Source organism: Apodemus sylvaticus, chromosome 2, assembly GCF_947179515.1.
Source record: "Apodemus sylvaticus chromosome 2, mApoSyl1.1, whole genome shotgun sequence".
In the NCBI taxonomy this organism is placed as follows: Eukaryota; Metazoa; Chordata; class Mammalia; order Rodentia; family Muridae; genus Apodemus; species Apodemus sylvaticus.
The window spans coordinates 186061957-186078148 of NC_067473.1; the positions used below are offsets into that span (position 1 = coordinate 186061957).

At 41.8% G+C, this 16192-nt stretch overlaps 2 pseudogenes; both read right to left on the reverse strand.

Annotated features, from left to right (window-relative positions):
- Window positions 1-4051: 4051 nt before the first annotated feature.
- LOC127677755 (uncharacterized protein C9orf85 homolog) lies at window positions 4052-4499 on the reverse strand (annotated as a pseudogene).
- Window positions 4500-6798: 2299 nt separating this feature from the next.
- LOC127678177 (protein fem-1 homolog C-like) lies at window positions 6799-15851 on the reverse strand (annotated as a pseudogene).
- Window positions 15852-16192: the final 341 nt, after the last annotated feature.

Here is a 16192-nt window from a genome sequence, read left to right on the forward strand (position 1 = left end):
CTGCTTCCTGACTGGATGAGGATGCTTCTCTGCCTCAAGCTCCTGTCACAGCCCCCCACCCCCACCCCTGCCATGATGGACTGTTCTCAAACCAACATTTTCTTCCCCTAATCTTGCTTTCTCGGGTATATTGTCACAACAAGAAAAGTAATTCACCCAGGTTAGGATTTATATTCCATAGCTTTTATGGAAAAACGAAGAACTGATTTGTACTTTTTTGTTTTTCAAAGAGTAGTTGTTTTGCACATGACAAAGTGTTCTGTCCTTCCAACTTTCTGTGACTGAGGAAAGAGACCATGGTCACCATGATGATTCTGTAGTTCTGTTTGTATCGTTGGTAAGTTCTCTCAGTCCCTTCTTTCTCCTTTCTTCCCTGCTTCCTGTCTCCTAACTTGCATTCAGGAGCAGGCATATAAGGGCTGACCTATGAAAGCTCCCCTGTACTGAAGCAAACAGAGGATTTGGGATGGAACCAAGGGGCCAATATGAGAGCCAACTTCTGTTCCATTTACTTCATGCATATTTCTCAAGAGAGACACTTTTGCCTTCAAGGTCCTGAGACCACCTATGTAGCAGGCTAGAGATCTGTGGCCTCCTCAGGTAGGTCTTTGCTGAGCACAAGTCTCTTTTCTCTGTAGGATAGAATGGGAGCTATGTTGTGTTAGTTATGTTAGTTGTGTTAGTTATGTTAGTTATATTAGTTATGTTAGTTATATTAGTTGTATTAGTAATGTTACCTATGTTAGTTACATTAGTTATGTTATTTGCATTAGTTATGTTAGCTGTGTTAGTTATATTAGTTATGTTAGTTATATTAGTTATGTTAGTTGCATTAGTTATGTTACTTATATTAGTTATGTTAGTTATATTAGTTATGTTAGTTATGTTGCACAACAGCTTCTAGGTATTCAAACTTAAATACAAACAGATTGAAGGAGTTGGGAGAAGGTGGCCTCCAGCAATCCCTCTAAAACATGCCTTCCCAAATACCATGTGCTTTGCCCGAACTCCCTCTTCTTATTTATTCCTGACCCCACACACTCTGAGTCCCTGCAAGAGGGCCCTGACTTGCTTCAGAGTCAGTGTGCAGACTTGAGAACCAGCCCGTCCAAGTCTCTGTGGTTGGCACATTCATTACTCATGAAAGAACCAGCGAGCCCCCACTCTCCATGGAGCCTTTGGTCCTTATTTATTTGTTTATTGATTTTGCCACAGCTCACCCTGGACCCCAGGGAGGCTCTGTCGTCTTGACCAAGTCTGTGAGCCTTACTAGAAAGAGCCAGCCAGTCTAGTGTCTTAATTGGGCAGTCTTGAAATGTTTTATTTTCTATTTTCTTGAAATGACCTCAACAACAGCAAAAGATGTACATGCAGCCTTTCCTGGATACTCATCCATACGTTGGTTTTTTTAAAACACTATTGGTAAAGGTACAGGAAAAAGGTCCTTGCCTGTGTAACAGTACTTAAAATAACAATACTGAATGTAAATAAAAAGGGAAGGTACTTCCTGTAAGTTGCTGAAAGGTTCTGAAAATAGCTCTGAGCCCAAGCCAGAGTTAACACAGGTTCACAGCCAGAATCCGCATGAAAGCTTGGGGACCCTGGCTGTTTGTTCTAGTAAAGTCTCACAAATATTCACACCAGGTTGCTTTGCTCACCAGAGCCTGGGAGCCTTTCACAGAGTGAGATTCCTAGGTCTGCTGCCCACTCTACCTCCCATTTCCCCATTTAAAAGGTGGCAGTCAAGCACTTTCTGATATTTCAAGGTTTTTAAACCTGGGCTGTACTTTACAAAATAACATAAAACCTGGGAATGCTAACTAACTCAACATCCTCTAAGTGTGTGTGTGTGTGTGTGTGTGTGTGTGTGTGTGTGTGTGTGTGTCCTTGTGTACATATGTGTTTGTGCATACGTATCTGTGTGCTCATGTCTATGTAGAGAACAACTAGCCCCCCCCCACCCGATACTACTCTATTGGGATGACAGTGAGCAGTGGAGGTCACGTGACCCTCCACTTTACTCCACTTTAGTTGTTAGTCAAGCACTTCAAATGATGAACTCCACTTTAAAAAGGCCATCCCGTTTTCTCTATCCAACCCTCCTCCAAAAACTAAAGAGTGAAGGTCTAAGATAACAAGCTTTAGATGGAGGAGAACAAACACAGTGGCAGAGGGATAAGGGAATGTGGTTAATCTATAAAGAGGATATGTTGCTTCTTTTCATTCTGTAAGACAAGGGTCTTGTTATATATCCCAGCCTAGAACTCTCACTGTGGTTCAAGATGGCATCAAACTCACAGCAATCCTTCTGCCTCAGCTTCCCCCAGGCTACAATTACACAGGTACGAGATTCTGACTTATGAGCAGAAACGTTTTGCTTTTTGATGTGATTTTAGTTGAGATGGGCTCTGGACAAATAGCCTAGGCTGATCTTGAACTCACATTCTACTCCCTTAGTCTCAGGCAGGTATGCTGAGCAGAGACAAAATATGTTTGGGGTAGAGAATAAAGGGTTGTGCACAAACTTTGATAGTGTCTTGGTGCACTGAAGTTCTACCTCATTACATATAAAATTGACCCTTGATCTTAATAATACCCAGAGCATCTCTTGAGCCTCCTTCCTAAGCCTGGACTCTTAATTACAGGGAGTTCTCTTCCCTGTGAGTTTTTCTTAGTGGTGTGAACATCAGAACTTACAGATCTTGAATTCTGGAAGTTCTCTCTTCAAAGTCTTTCTTCTGTCTCATCTGAACCAGTAGATATAGAAATTACTACATTTTCTATGACTGGCAAAAAACCTGCATCCAGTCACACTATAATATTTCTAACACCCAGGGAGGATGGCCTGCCAGGTTTGAGAGTGAGCAAAAGAGCAAGAAAATCTACCTTTGAAATGCAGACATGGTTTTAAATGCAGAAACTACATTATGCAAATAATCCCCTTGATTTGAAAACTTTTCTTTACAAACTAACTCTTCAGTCATTTTTCAGATTTTCTTTTTTCCCCTTAAACTACGGTTTCCCATTTATTTCAATGGCTCACAAATATATACACACATATGTATATGCACATGTGCATCATATATACATTCATAGAGATTAAGACATAAAGAAAGCATAGTAAGACATTAAAATTGGGAATCTAGCTAAAGAGTGTGAAAAAGTTCGTTGTACCATCTGGTCACTGTTCTGTAGCTTTGCGGTTTTAAACACAGGAACAGGGATTTTAATAGTCACATGATGCTAACTTACACTGTTTATACTGGCAATAAAGTGACAATTCAGGATGATGGAATTCTGAGAAGAATAAGCTTATGAGGAAGAATATCACAGGAGCTTATGATACTGCAAGTATCTCTACTTCAGTATAATGTTAGATTTTCCTTTCTAGATGGTAACTATACAGTCTACACTTTTTTTGTTTGTTTTTTCAAGACAGGGTTTCTCTGTATAGCCCTGGCTGTCCTGGAACACACTCTGTAGACCAGGCTGGCCTTGAACTCAGAAATCTGCCTGCCTCTGCCTCCCAACTGCTGGGATTAAAGGCGTGCACCACTACCGCCCCACTTTTTTTTTTTTTACACTTTTTTTCTAAGTATATATTTCCAAACTAGGAAAGGGTTAAAAAATGGAATGAAATATATAAAAACATTTTTGAAGGAAAATCATTACATATGTGTGTGTAAAGATAAACTGTTTTGCTTTGTAGGATGTAAGGAGGCTTTTGCTAAGGAAGTCACATATCTGAGGTCAGGTTATGAAAATGTACTCTGATCTAGTCATCTTAGTTTTCCATGAGATAGTTCAGATACAATCACCAATTCTCAACACTGGATAATTTGACATTAGATAATATACTTTTCTAAATAATTTCTATAGGTTTCATACAACATGCCATGGTATGCCCACACATATTCTGCATATAACGCTTAAGTGATATTGTGAAAACCTTTAAGATTCTGTTACTCAAATATTATAAATAATGGCATTGCTCAGGAGCCCGCTTTGCCTATTGGAGTAGCCTTTTCTGTCCCCCTGCAGCTGACTCGGTTCAAGCCTGAGTATCCCCATCCTCAACACTGGAGTCAGTACTCATCACTGTCTTCCTTCCGTTTGCAGCTTCTTCCATGGCTAGAACCCTCATTTTCAGTATTTTCTGAAGTTTCTGGTTCTTTATTAAATGGAATAATGATCTTTCTTTCCACATTTTACACAGACTTCAAGTTCACAAGCACATGGTCTACACATTATGTGGTAAGAGTCCTTTATGGTCTTTTGTAAACATTTAACAAATGTCTTAGGCTTTGATGGTGGTTTGCATTTGCTGGGTCTTACACACCACTCAAGAACTTCTTTGCAGCATTGGCAAGCTCCATCTGAGGTTTGGCACCATTTTTCTTGGTCTGAACACTCTTATCAAACTTGTCACTTTTGAAGGTGAATGTATTCAGGTGCTTCCTAGGCCGGGACCGAGTCACGTTGCCCTTCTGGGAACTCATCACCAAATCTCAAGCACCATAAATCAGTGCAGCCTTTAAGTGACAGCTCATTTCTCGAATTTCCTAAGTGGCTCAATTCACTTTGGTGAAAATTATGTGGCCTCAAGATATGTGTGGTTATGCAAAGTTAGAGTAGTGGTTCTCAACCTTCCTACCCTGCGACCCTTTAATACACTTCCTCATGTTGTTGTGAGTCCCCCAACCATAAAATTGTTTTTGTTGCTACTTCATAACTGTAATTTTACTACTGCCATGAATTGTAATGTAAATGTTTATGGTTTCTTATGGTCTTAGGCAACTCCCAAAGGCCATGACCAACAGGTTGAGAACCACTTCACTAGACCATCTAGTGTGTGTGTCAACATTCCTCAAAGGGACTCATGATCCTGATGACCACCTCTAATTTCCCTCCCCATGGCAACTTCACTTCCAAGATATAAAACTAAGATATGGGGTTGACTTCTTACATTGTTCTTAGTGAGGCCTAAAGATGAAGTCAGGAGGGTCAGGAGTTTAAACCCATTCTCAGCTACATGAGATGCTGTCTCAAAATTAAAACATATATACTATATTCTATACTTATATATGTGTAATATATAAAAAATTTTTGTCTTTTAGAGGCAGATAAGTTGATAAAATATATTTGATACAGAATGTATAAATTTTAATGTAGAATCAACTTCTATTGCAAATGCCTATTCTAACTCATACATGTTCGTTGAGTTGCATAGACTTCAGGTCTGGTCAATTTTGATGCATGCTTTTATTTTAGTGTTATTACAGAATAAAGTTTATATAATTTTTGAAAGTAATATGGATTTGGAATAGACTTTAAATCACTCCAAGGAGGATATGAACCACCACGATTTCTGGTGTCAAATCCCTTATAAAAAAAAAACTCAAGAGAAGCTTTAAGGTAGGTAGAGGCCCAGAGGGAGCATAGAGCCCTATTTTGTGGATTGGAGTATGGTATCTACCAGTAAAGAGCCCTGCTCAGCCTCCTCTGCTCACCTCCCCCCAGGTGAACCTGCCCTCTCCATCTACTTCCAGTCCAGCCTTTCCATCTTACTTTCAGAAGCTCCCTCTCTGGGAGTTATTCCTGCGGACCTGCTCCATCTTTGTCTTCATAAAGTTTATATAGTGAAACTTACATTGTTCTCCACCATTTTGGTTTTTAATACATTTGCTCCAAAAGCTACTTAGATGCTGTGCACATAGTAGATAGCAATCATTTCCCAAAGGAGTTATTCTTCACAGAGCCAGAATGAACTGAGCTCCTAGAAAAGAAACAATTCCAGGTGGACACGTTGTTGGTGTCTTTTGAAAGTCTGCACTCAAAACCATCCCTACACTGTTTTCATAGCAGGCGTCTAGACAGGACAAGCAAAACACTTTACAGAAGTCAGGGAATCAAAGCAAGAAGGGAGCTGTGGTGTAGTCATCAGAATCCTGTGACAGCCAAAGAAAACTAGAGAGTGAATCCTGGATACCCAATGTCAGGTAAGACTTAGCAAATAAGAATTAACTTGGGAAATGTTCAGTACAAGTAGCCTGTTTGCCTTCTTTGAATAAAGAAGGCTATGCATGCTGTTGGGAAGAGTCAAGCACGACACTTGTGGAGAGAGCTGGATGTCCTTTGCAGGCATGCCCAAAATCAAACGTTATGCTACAGTGTTCTCAGATGAACACAGAGCCATAGTTGTGGGACTTTCCCTACCTCACACAGTGATATTCAATGACTCAAGAGAAAGAAATAAGCTTCAGGCACAAGAACTTGGACAACACGTGAATACCTCAGGTCAATAGTTCGACCTGAGTTTACATGATATGCATTATGTAATTTATTTGTGTTATATGTTTATATGTGAACATGAGTTGGGGTACTCATGAACCTGTGTGCATATAGAGGTCAGAGGTCAACACTGAGTGTCTTCTTCAATTGCTCTCCACCATATTTTTGCTTTGATTTTTTGAGACAGGTTCTCCCACTGAACCTGAAGTTCATAGATTTGGGTAGACTGCTGGCCAGTGAGCCCTTAGTCCTCCTCTGCCCATTGTCCCAGCAGTGGGACTGCAGACATACACTTCTGCACCCAGGATTTTTTTTTATTATGGGGTATATTTATATTAAATACTGGGTAACCAATACTGCAAATTTGATGCTGACAATACTTTAGCCAATGAGAGCACAATGATATCTAGCTAAATGAGTGCTGGTGTTATCTCAACAGTGCTTGCTCATTTATGAAACAACTGTTCCCAATTCATGCTTTAACAGTGCTGAAGCACAATCGAATCATCATCTATGGAGTGAAGCAAAGGTTTCCATCTTTTCTAGGATGTTCCCTTTGTAATAGATCCTATGATTCACCATGATATGGGCAGCGAGAGACACTGCAATGTGGTGTGATTTATGGGCTGGATCAAATTTTTAGCCACCTCCTTCTTGTCCAGCAAGTCACTAGCAGCCTGTTTGTATAAGTTTGTGGCATCAAAAGTGCACCTGGTTTAATAAGGAGATTCATGATGTCTGGATGGTTGTTCTGAGCAGCGATATGTAGAGAACTGTTGTCATCAGAGTCTCTGACATTCACATCAGCATCACATTCTATCAGTATCCAAGTAACTTGCAGAGATGGGAACTTACAAACAGGGTGCTGCCCTACACATGTAGTATTCTTGTCCACATCCCAGATGCAGAGGACTGAAGTTATTCTTTCCTCTTGGATGCAGCTTATGAAACCTGTAGATGGTATGCTTTTTGAAATAATCCTGTTCTAGAGTACAAGGAACTTTTCCTAATAAGCAAAGTAAGTGAAAAATGATGGAAAGAACCTTATTTAACTGCAATGGGTCAGCTGGACACTGAGTTTGTTTGACAGCTCGCTCAATTTCAAGGACACTTTTGCACAGAGTGCCCATGAGATCATCAACTATAGCAACAGTACACAGCAAGCCTTTCACCCTGTCCTGTAGCATAAAGGAGAACAGTTCTGCAAATGACAGTAAGCTGCTGGCGATCATTGGGCTTAAAGGGTCCAAACTGCTCTGCTGCATGTCCAAAGCATACTTCCATAGGTTGATGCATCGCTTAAAATTTCCAGAGTCAGCATAAACAGCACCCCTATATCTAATGTAGTAAGAGGTATCAGATGAGAAGGACCGTGAATCTGTTCTCTAACAGTGCTTGCATTCTCATATCATCAGCAATGAGGCCTTCTAACTCTTCTGCACTGTTTTCTCCTTGGCATAATCATAAGTCATTATTAATGTCTGTGGAACTGGTTTACTAATTCTATTAGTCCTATCACTGTACCTCATATTCATTGCCTTTTTCCAGTATTTCAAAGCTCCAAGTAAATCTTGTAGCTCTCAAAAGTAGCTCTCAGAAGCTCTAGAGCATTAATACATTCTGTCATGCTTGTCTAGGCTGGTGTGTGAGAAAATCCACAATATTAGTGTGTCCAGTCATACTTGCTGAGAGAAGAGGAGTCATTCTGTAGCCATCTTTTTCCATCTTGGCACAATACATAAGTAGTATCTTCATGATGTCCAAGCTTCCAGACTGCACAATCATGCAATGCAGTATTGCCTTTAACACTTTTTCTGTTAACATCTTCCCCCTTTTCAAGTAAATACTGAGCACTGGCTGGGCACAAACTTGGTCCTTGCACTTATACGGCAAACACTCTGCAGGCTGAGCTTGCTCTAGCACCACTCGGTCCGGTCAGTTATTGAACAGTATTCATGCCATGAGGAAAGCAGAAGTCAGTGTTTTCTGAAAACTCAGACTTCTCCTTTTCTGTACTCTCAAATACCACATCTTATAATCTTATCTATGCCATTTGCATGCAGGTTGTGTGATTCAGTGAATTAAAGGTCATCTCCAAGTTATTTTATAGCAACTGCCCTCTCCAGGAGCTATGATGTCCCCCTCAAGTGTCAACTTCTCAGCCCACCTATGCAGATCTTGTCTGCTGGACCTGGGACCTGAGCACCCAAAAGAGTGGGGCAGACTACGTCCAAACGCTGTAGACAGCCTTGCTTCACTCTCAGTGTACTTTTTTTTTATTCGATATAATTTATTTACATTTCAAATGATTTCCCCTTTTCTAGCCCCCCCCCCACTCCCCGAAAGTCCCGTAAGCCCCCTTCTCTTCCCCTGTCCTCCCTCCCACCCCTTCCCAGTTCCCCGTTCTGGTTTTGCCAAATACTGTTTCACTGAGTCTTTCCAGAACCAGGGACCACTCCTGCTTTCTTCTTGTATCTCATTTGATGTGTGGATTATGTTTTGGGTATTCCAGTTTTCTAGGTTAATAACCACTTATTAGTGAGTGCATACCATGATTCATCTTTTGAGTCTGGGTTACCTCACTTAGTATGATGTTCTCTAGCTCCATCCATTTGCCTAAGAATTTCATGAATTCATTGTTTCTAATGGCTGAATAGTACTCCATTGTGTAGATATACCACATTTTTTGTATCCACTCTTCTGTTGAGGGATATCTGGGTTCTTTCCAGCATCTGGCAATTATAAATAGGGCTGCTATGAACATAGTAGAGCATGTATCCTTATTACATGGTGGGGAATCCTCTGGGTATATGCCCAGGAGTGGTATAGCAGGATCTTCTGGAAGTGAGGTGCCCAGTTTTCGGAGGAACCGCCAGACTGCTTTCCAGAGTGGTTGTACCAATTTGCAACCCCACCAGCAGTGGAGGAGTGTTCTTCTTTCTCCGCACCCTCTCCAACACCTGCTGTCTCCTGAATTTTTAATCTTAGCCATTCTGACTGGTGTAAGATGAAATCTTAGGGTTGTTTTGATTTGCATTTCCCTAATGACTAATGAAGTTGAGCATTTTTTAAGATGCTTCTCCGCCATCCGAAGTTCTTCAGGTGAGAATTCTTTGTTTCACTCTGTACCCCATTTTTTAATAGGGTTGTTCGGTTTTCTGGAGTCTAACTTCTTGAGTTCTTTATATATATTGGATATTAGCCCTCTATCTGATGTAGGATTGGAGAAGATCTTTTCCCAATTTGTTGGTTGCCGATCTGTCCTCTTGATGGTGTCCTTTGCCTTACAGAAACTCTGTAACCTTATGAGGTCCCATTTGTCAATTCTTGCTCTTGGAGCATACGCTATTGGTGTTCTGTTCAGAAACTTTCTCCCTGTACCAATGTCCTCAAGGGTCTTCCCCAGTTTCTTTTCTATTAGCTTCAGAGTGTCTGGCTTTATGTGGAGGTCCTTGATCCATTTGGATTTGAGCTTAGTACAAGGAGACAAGGATGGATCAATTCGCATTCTTCTGCATGCTGACCTCCAGTTGAACCAGCACCATTTGTTGAAAAGGCTATCTTTTTTCCATTGGATGTTTTCAGCCTCTTTGTCGAGGATCAAGTGGCCATAGGTGTGTGGGTTCATTTCTGGATCTTCAATCCTGTTCCATTGATCCTCCTGCCTGTCACTGTACCAATACCATGCAGTTTTTAACACTATTGCTCTGTAGTATTGCTTGAGGTCAGGGATACTGATTCCCCCAGATTTTCTTTTGTTGCTGAGAATAGTTTTAGCTATCCTGGGTTTTTTGTTGTTCCAGATGAATTTGATAATTGCTCTTTCTAACTCTGTGAAGAATTGAGTTGGGATTTTGATGGGTATTGCATTGAATCTGTATAGTGCTTTAGGCAAAATGGCCATTTTAACTATATTGATTCTACCGATCCATGAGCATGGGAGGTTTTCCCATTTTTTGAGGTCTTCTTCCATTTCCTTCTTCAGAGTCTTGAAGTTCTTGTCATACAGATCTTTCACATGTTTGGTAAGAGTCACCCCAAGATACTTTATACTGTTTGTGGCTATTGTGAAGGGGGTCATTTCCCTAATTTCTTTCTCAGCCTGCTTATCCTTTGAGTATAGGAAGGCCACTGATTTGCTTGAGTTGATTTTGTAACCTGCCACTTTGCTGAAGTTGTTTATCAGTTGTAGGAGCTCTCTAGTGGAGTTCTTTGGGTCACTTAGGTAGACGATCATGTCGTCTGCAAATAATGATAGTTTGACTTCCTCCTTTCCAATTTGTATCCCTTTGACCTCCTTATGTTGTCGAATTGCCCGAGCTAGTACCTCAAGTACAATATTGAAAAGATAAGGAGAAAGGGGGCAGCCTTATCTGGTCCCTGATTTCAGTGGGATTGCTTCAAGTTTCTCTCCATTTAGTTTGATGCTGGCTACCGGTTTGCTGTATATTGCTTTTACTATGTTTAGGTATGGGCCTTGAATTCCTGTTCTCTCCAAGACTTTAAGCATGAAATGATGCTGAATTTTGTCAAATGCTTTTTCAGCATCCAATGAAATGACCATGTGGTTTTGTTCTTTGAGTTTGTTTATGTAGTGGATTGTATTGATGGATTTCCGTATATTGAACCAACCCTGCATTCCCGGGATAAAGCCTACTTGATCATGGTGGATGATCGTTTTGATGTGTTCTTGGATTCGGTTGGCAAGAATTTTATTGAGTATTTTTGCATCGATGTTCATAAGGGAAATTGGTCTGAAGTTCTCTTTCTTTGTTGGATCTTTGTGTGGCTTTGGTATCAGCGTAATTGTGGCTTCGTAGAAGGAATTGGGTAGTGTTCCTTCTGTTTCTATTTTGTGGAATAGTTTGAAGAGTATTGGTGTTAACTCTTCTTTGAAGGTCTGGTAGAATTCTGCACTGAAACCATCTGGTCCTGTGCTTTTTTTGGTTGGAAGACTTTCTATGACTCCTTCTATTTCTTTAGGCTTTATGGGACTGTTTAGATGGTCTAGTTGGTCCTGATTTAATTTTGGTATTTGGTATCTGTCAAGGAAATTGTCCATTTCCTCCAGATTCTCCAGTTGTGTTGAGTACAGGCTCTTGTAGTAGGATCTGATGATTTTTTGGATTTCCTCAGTTTCCGTTGTTATGTCTCCCTTTTCATTTCTAAGTTTGTTAATTTGGATACTTTCTCTGTGCCCTTTGGTCAGTCTGGCTAAGGGTTTATCTATCTTGTTGATTTTCTCAAAGAACCAGCTCTTGGTTTTGTTGGTTTTTTGTATGGTTCTCTTTGTTTCTACTTGATTGATTTCGGCCCTGAGTTTGATGATTTCCTGCCTTCTACTCCTCCTGGGTGAAATAGCTTCTTTTTGTTCTAGGGCTTTCAGGTGTGTCATTAAGTTGGTAATGTATGCTCTCTCCATTTTCTTTTTGGAGGCACTCAGGGCTATGAGTTTTCCTCTTAGCACTGCTTTCATTGTGTCCCATAGATTTGGGTATGTTGTGTTTTCATTTTCATTGTGTTCTAAAAAGTCTTTAATTTCTTTCTTTATTTCTTCCTTGACCAAGGTGTCATTGAGTAGAGTATTGTTCAATTTCCACGTGTATGTGGGTTTTCTGTTGTTTCTGTTGCTACTGAAGACCACTTTTATTCCATAGTGATCAGATAGGAGGCATGGGATTAGTTCTATCTTCTTATATTTGTTGAGGTCTGTCTTGTGACCAATTATATGGTCGATTTTGGAGAAGGTACCATGAGGTGCTGAAAAAAAGGTATATTCTTTTGTTTTAGGATAGAATGTTCTATATATATCAGTTAAATCTAATTGGTCCAAAGCTTCAATTAGTTTCATTGTGTCCTTGTTTAGTTTCTGTTTTCCTGATCGGTCCATTGAGGAAAGTGCAGTGTTGAAGTCACCCACAATTATTGTGTTAGGTGCAATGTGTGCTTTGAGTTTTAATAAAGTTTCTTTTATGAAAGAGGGTGCCCTTGCATTTGGAGCATAGATGTTCAGGATTGAGAGTTCTTCTTGTTGTATTTTTCCTTTGACCAGCAAGAAGTGTCCCTCAGAGTCTCTTTTGATGACTTTGGGTTGAAAGTCAATTTTATCTGATATTAAAATGGCTACTCCAGCTTGTTTCCTGAGACCATTTGCTTGTAAAATTGTCTTCCAGCCTTTTACTCTAAGGTAGTGTTTGTCTTTGACCCTGAGGTGTGTTTCCTGTAAGCAGCAAAATGTAGGGTCCTGTTTACGTATCCAGTCAGTTAGTCTGTGTCTTTTTATTGGGGCATTGAGTCCATTGATGTTAAGAGATATTAAGGAATAGTGATTGTTACTTCCTATCATTTTTGACGTTATTTTTTAAATTTTATTGCTTAACTTCTTTTGGGTTTGATGAAAGGTTACTATCTTGCTTTTTTCAGGGTGAAGTTTCCCTCCTTGTATTGGTGTTGTCCTCCTATTATCCTTTTTAGGGCTGGGTTTGTGGATAGATATTGGGTGAACTTGGTTTTGTCGTGAAATATCTTAGTTTCTCCATCTATGGTGATTGAGAGTTTTGCTGGATATAGTAGTTTTGGTTGGCATTTGTGTTCTCTTAGAGTCTGCATGAGATCTGCCCAGGACCTTCTAGCCTTCATAGTCTCAGGTGAAAAGTCTGCTGTGATTCTGATAGGTCTTCCTTTATATGTTACTTGGCCTTTTTCTCTTACTGCCTTTAATATTCTTTCTTTGTTTAGAACATTTGGTGTTTTGATTATTATGTGACGGGAAGTATTTCTGTTCTGGTCCAGTCTGTTTGGAGTTCTGTAGGCTTCTTGTATATTCATGGGCATCTCTCTCTTTAGGTTAGGGAAGTTTTCTTCCATAATTTTATTGAAGACATTTGCTGGCCCTTTAAGTTGTAAATCTTCACTCTCATCTATGCCTATAATCCTTAGGTTTGGTCTTCTCATTGTGTCCTGGATTTCCTGGATATTTTGGGTTACAAGCTTTTTGCATTTTGCATTTTCTTTAACTGTTGAGTCCATGGTTTCTAAGGAATCTTCAGCATCTGAGATTCTTTCTTCTATTTCTTGTATTCTGTTGTTGATATTTGCATCTCTGTCCCCTGATTTCTTCCCAAGGCTTTCTATCTCCAAAGTTGTCTCCTTTTGAGTTTTCTTAGTTGTTTCTACTTCTGTTTTTAGATCCTGGATGGTTTTGCTTAGCTCCTTCACTTGCTTGTTTGTGCTTTCCTGTAATTCTTTAAGAGATTTTTGTGTTTTTTCTTTCATGACCTCAGCCTGTTGACCAAAGTTCTCCTGTATTTCTTTAAGAGATTTTTGTGTTTCGTCTTTCATGAACTCAGCCTGTTGACCAAAGTTCTCCTGTATTTCTTTAAGTGTTTTTTGCATTTCCTCCTTGTTGGCTTTTGTATTCTCCTGGATTTCTTTCAATGATTTTTGTGTTTCCCTTGCAAGGGCTTCTAACTTTTGATCCATTTTCTCCTGAATGTCCTTCATGTGTTCCTGTACCAGCATCATGACCAGTGATTTTAAATCCAAATCTTGTTTTACTGGTGTGATGGGGTATCCAGGACTTGCTGGTAGAGGAGAATTTGGTTCAGATGTTGCCATATTGCCTTGATTTCTGTTAGTGACGTTCCTGCATTTGCCTTTTGCCATCTAGCTCTCACTGGTGTTACTTGGTCTTGTCAGTGCTGGACTCACCAGTGCAAGCTGCCCCTTCCCCGTTGGCCTCTGGTGCACAGCTTACACTCTGCACTGCCTGTAGACAGGGTGCTGTTGTCCAGGCTGTTCAGATCCCGAAGCAGGCACCTGAAGGCTCCCGCTGGGGCCCGCAGGATTTATTGGAGCACACCGACTTCTCCCAGCTGGCCGCCCGGAAGCCCCCACTAGCCTCTTGAGGGACCTGGAGATGTGGCGGCCACCCAGGCTGATCTGAAGCGGAGAGAGTTGAGCTGGGGGCTTCTGCCTGAGGCCTTGCCCCAGATTGTGTCTGTGGACCAGGTGGAACCCGTGTGCACCCCCAGGGAGCTCCGAAGGTGAATGTTGCTGTGACCTCCCCTGTGCTCCGCTCACTCCGCTGGGCAGCCGATTTCCCCAACCGGGCTGGCGCACACTAGGTTAGCCTTGTCGCCCGGGCCCTGAGTCCAGGCAAACGCCTGGGAGGCCAAGGTCCGAGCAAAGTTCCCCTAGGGCTACGACTGTTATTTGGGTCCGCCAGGTGACCCGGATGGCGGGCGTGCGCGTCCGCGCTCCCCGAAAGCACCGGGAGAGTCTGTTGTGCTAATAACCTCCTGGGCGGGTTGACACACAGATGGCCCACCAAGCCGCCCAGTTCTTGGGGTCAGTCCTGTGCCTTTTGGGGCCTAGACCCCCGTTTTGTTAGCCTCAGGCTACGCTTGTTAGCAGTCTCTGCCCTCCCGAGCACTCTGGCTCCTGTAGGCAAAATGGCGGCGCGTGCGCCGGCCGGGGCAAAAAAAAACTCCTGGCTGGGTTGGCGCCCCGATGGCCACTCGAACAGCCCAGGGCCTGGGTGCAGGCCAACGCCCGTCTGGCTCAGACCCCTGTGGTGTTGGGCCTAGGATTATGTTTGTGTACCTCAGTCTGACCGATCTCTGGAGCCCGGGATCAAGATGGAGGTGAGTCTCTCCTGACTGGCGGGAAGCCGAGTTCTGAAGTGGCTTCCGTGCAGCGAAAGGCTCCGCAGAACCGCAGTTGCTTGCCGCCCGGCTGGTCAGCGAAGGTCAGTGGTCGTGGGCGCAGGGCCTAACTGGACCCTGTGTCGCCTTGGTTCCACCGTTGATGGCCCTTCAGCTGGAGCAGCCACTGCTACCGCCACCGCCGCCACCGCCGCCGAGAGCGAGAGTAAAGTCTTAAGCCTCAGTGTACTTTTACACCCAAATGTTACAAAGAAAGCAATGATTCAAGGAAGGTTGTTTGAGTTCCAAAAACATGTGAACAATGTCAGTATACACATATTAAATATTACCAGAGCAGCCTTTTCCCAAGCTTTCTTGGGACAGACCAATTTAGATACAATTGCCTGGGCACATCCGACAGATTATTTCTTAGAATGGACAAAAGCAAGGCAGAAGGCCATATCCAGATTCAGGGTACACCGAGGACAGCACTCAGCATATCCTTTTACCAGATTGGGGTCTATAGCTATGTTCCAACTTCTAAAAAGAATAAACATGTCTTATAAATTGAATGTAAATGTTTGTCACAGAAAGCATGAAATCACATCCAAGAGCAATCCAGAGAACACAATACACCCAAGGTAAAGAGTTCTCTGCCTTTCCCCCTGGAGCCTCCTCTCTCACAGTTCCCCAAGGTATTGTTCACCATGGGTCATTCTGTCCACATTCAAGGGCTCCTGTTCCAAGACCATCATTAAAGATGGGGAGAGAAAATCAACTTGACTGCTAGAGAAATCTGACAAGCAGGTGATCCAGGCTCACAACAAACCTGGTAATAAATTCATGGTAGCAGTAGCCACACCCACCTTCACAGACAATATAGTCTTCCTTCACCAAAGCTGAATCCCTATCCATGAGACACCAGGAACTGATGGATGTTCTATAAGTGCCTGAGATTTGCATCTTAAATAAATGAGGTTATCAAGCAAAAAGACCTCCTGAGTTACTGTAATAGGTAGAGAGTAAAGACATGTGACAGACATGTGAGGTGATATGCAAGAAGGGACTCTGGGGTGTGAGAAATTGACTGATTAGGTAGAAATGAGAGATCTGAGCAACATGTGGCCTGTAGTTGGTCATCATTCTCAGTGTGACTTTCAATTGTGACCAGTTTGTCCCACTAGTGGAAAGTGTTGGCAGGCCTGGCTGGAAGCTGACTTTGCAAGGAAGGACTCTGTGTTATATTCGCTGACTTG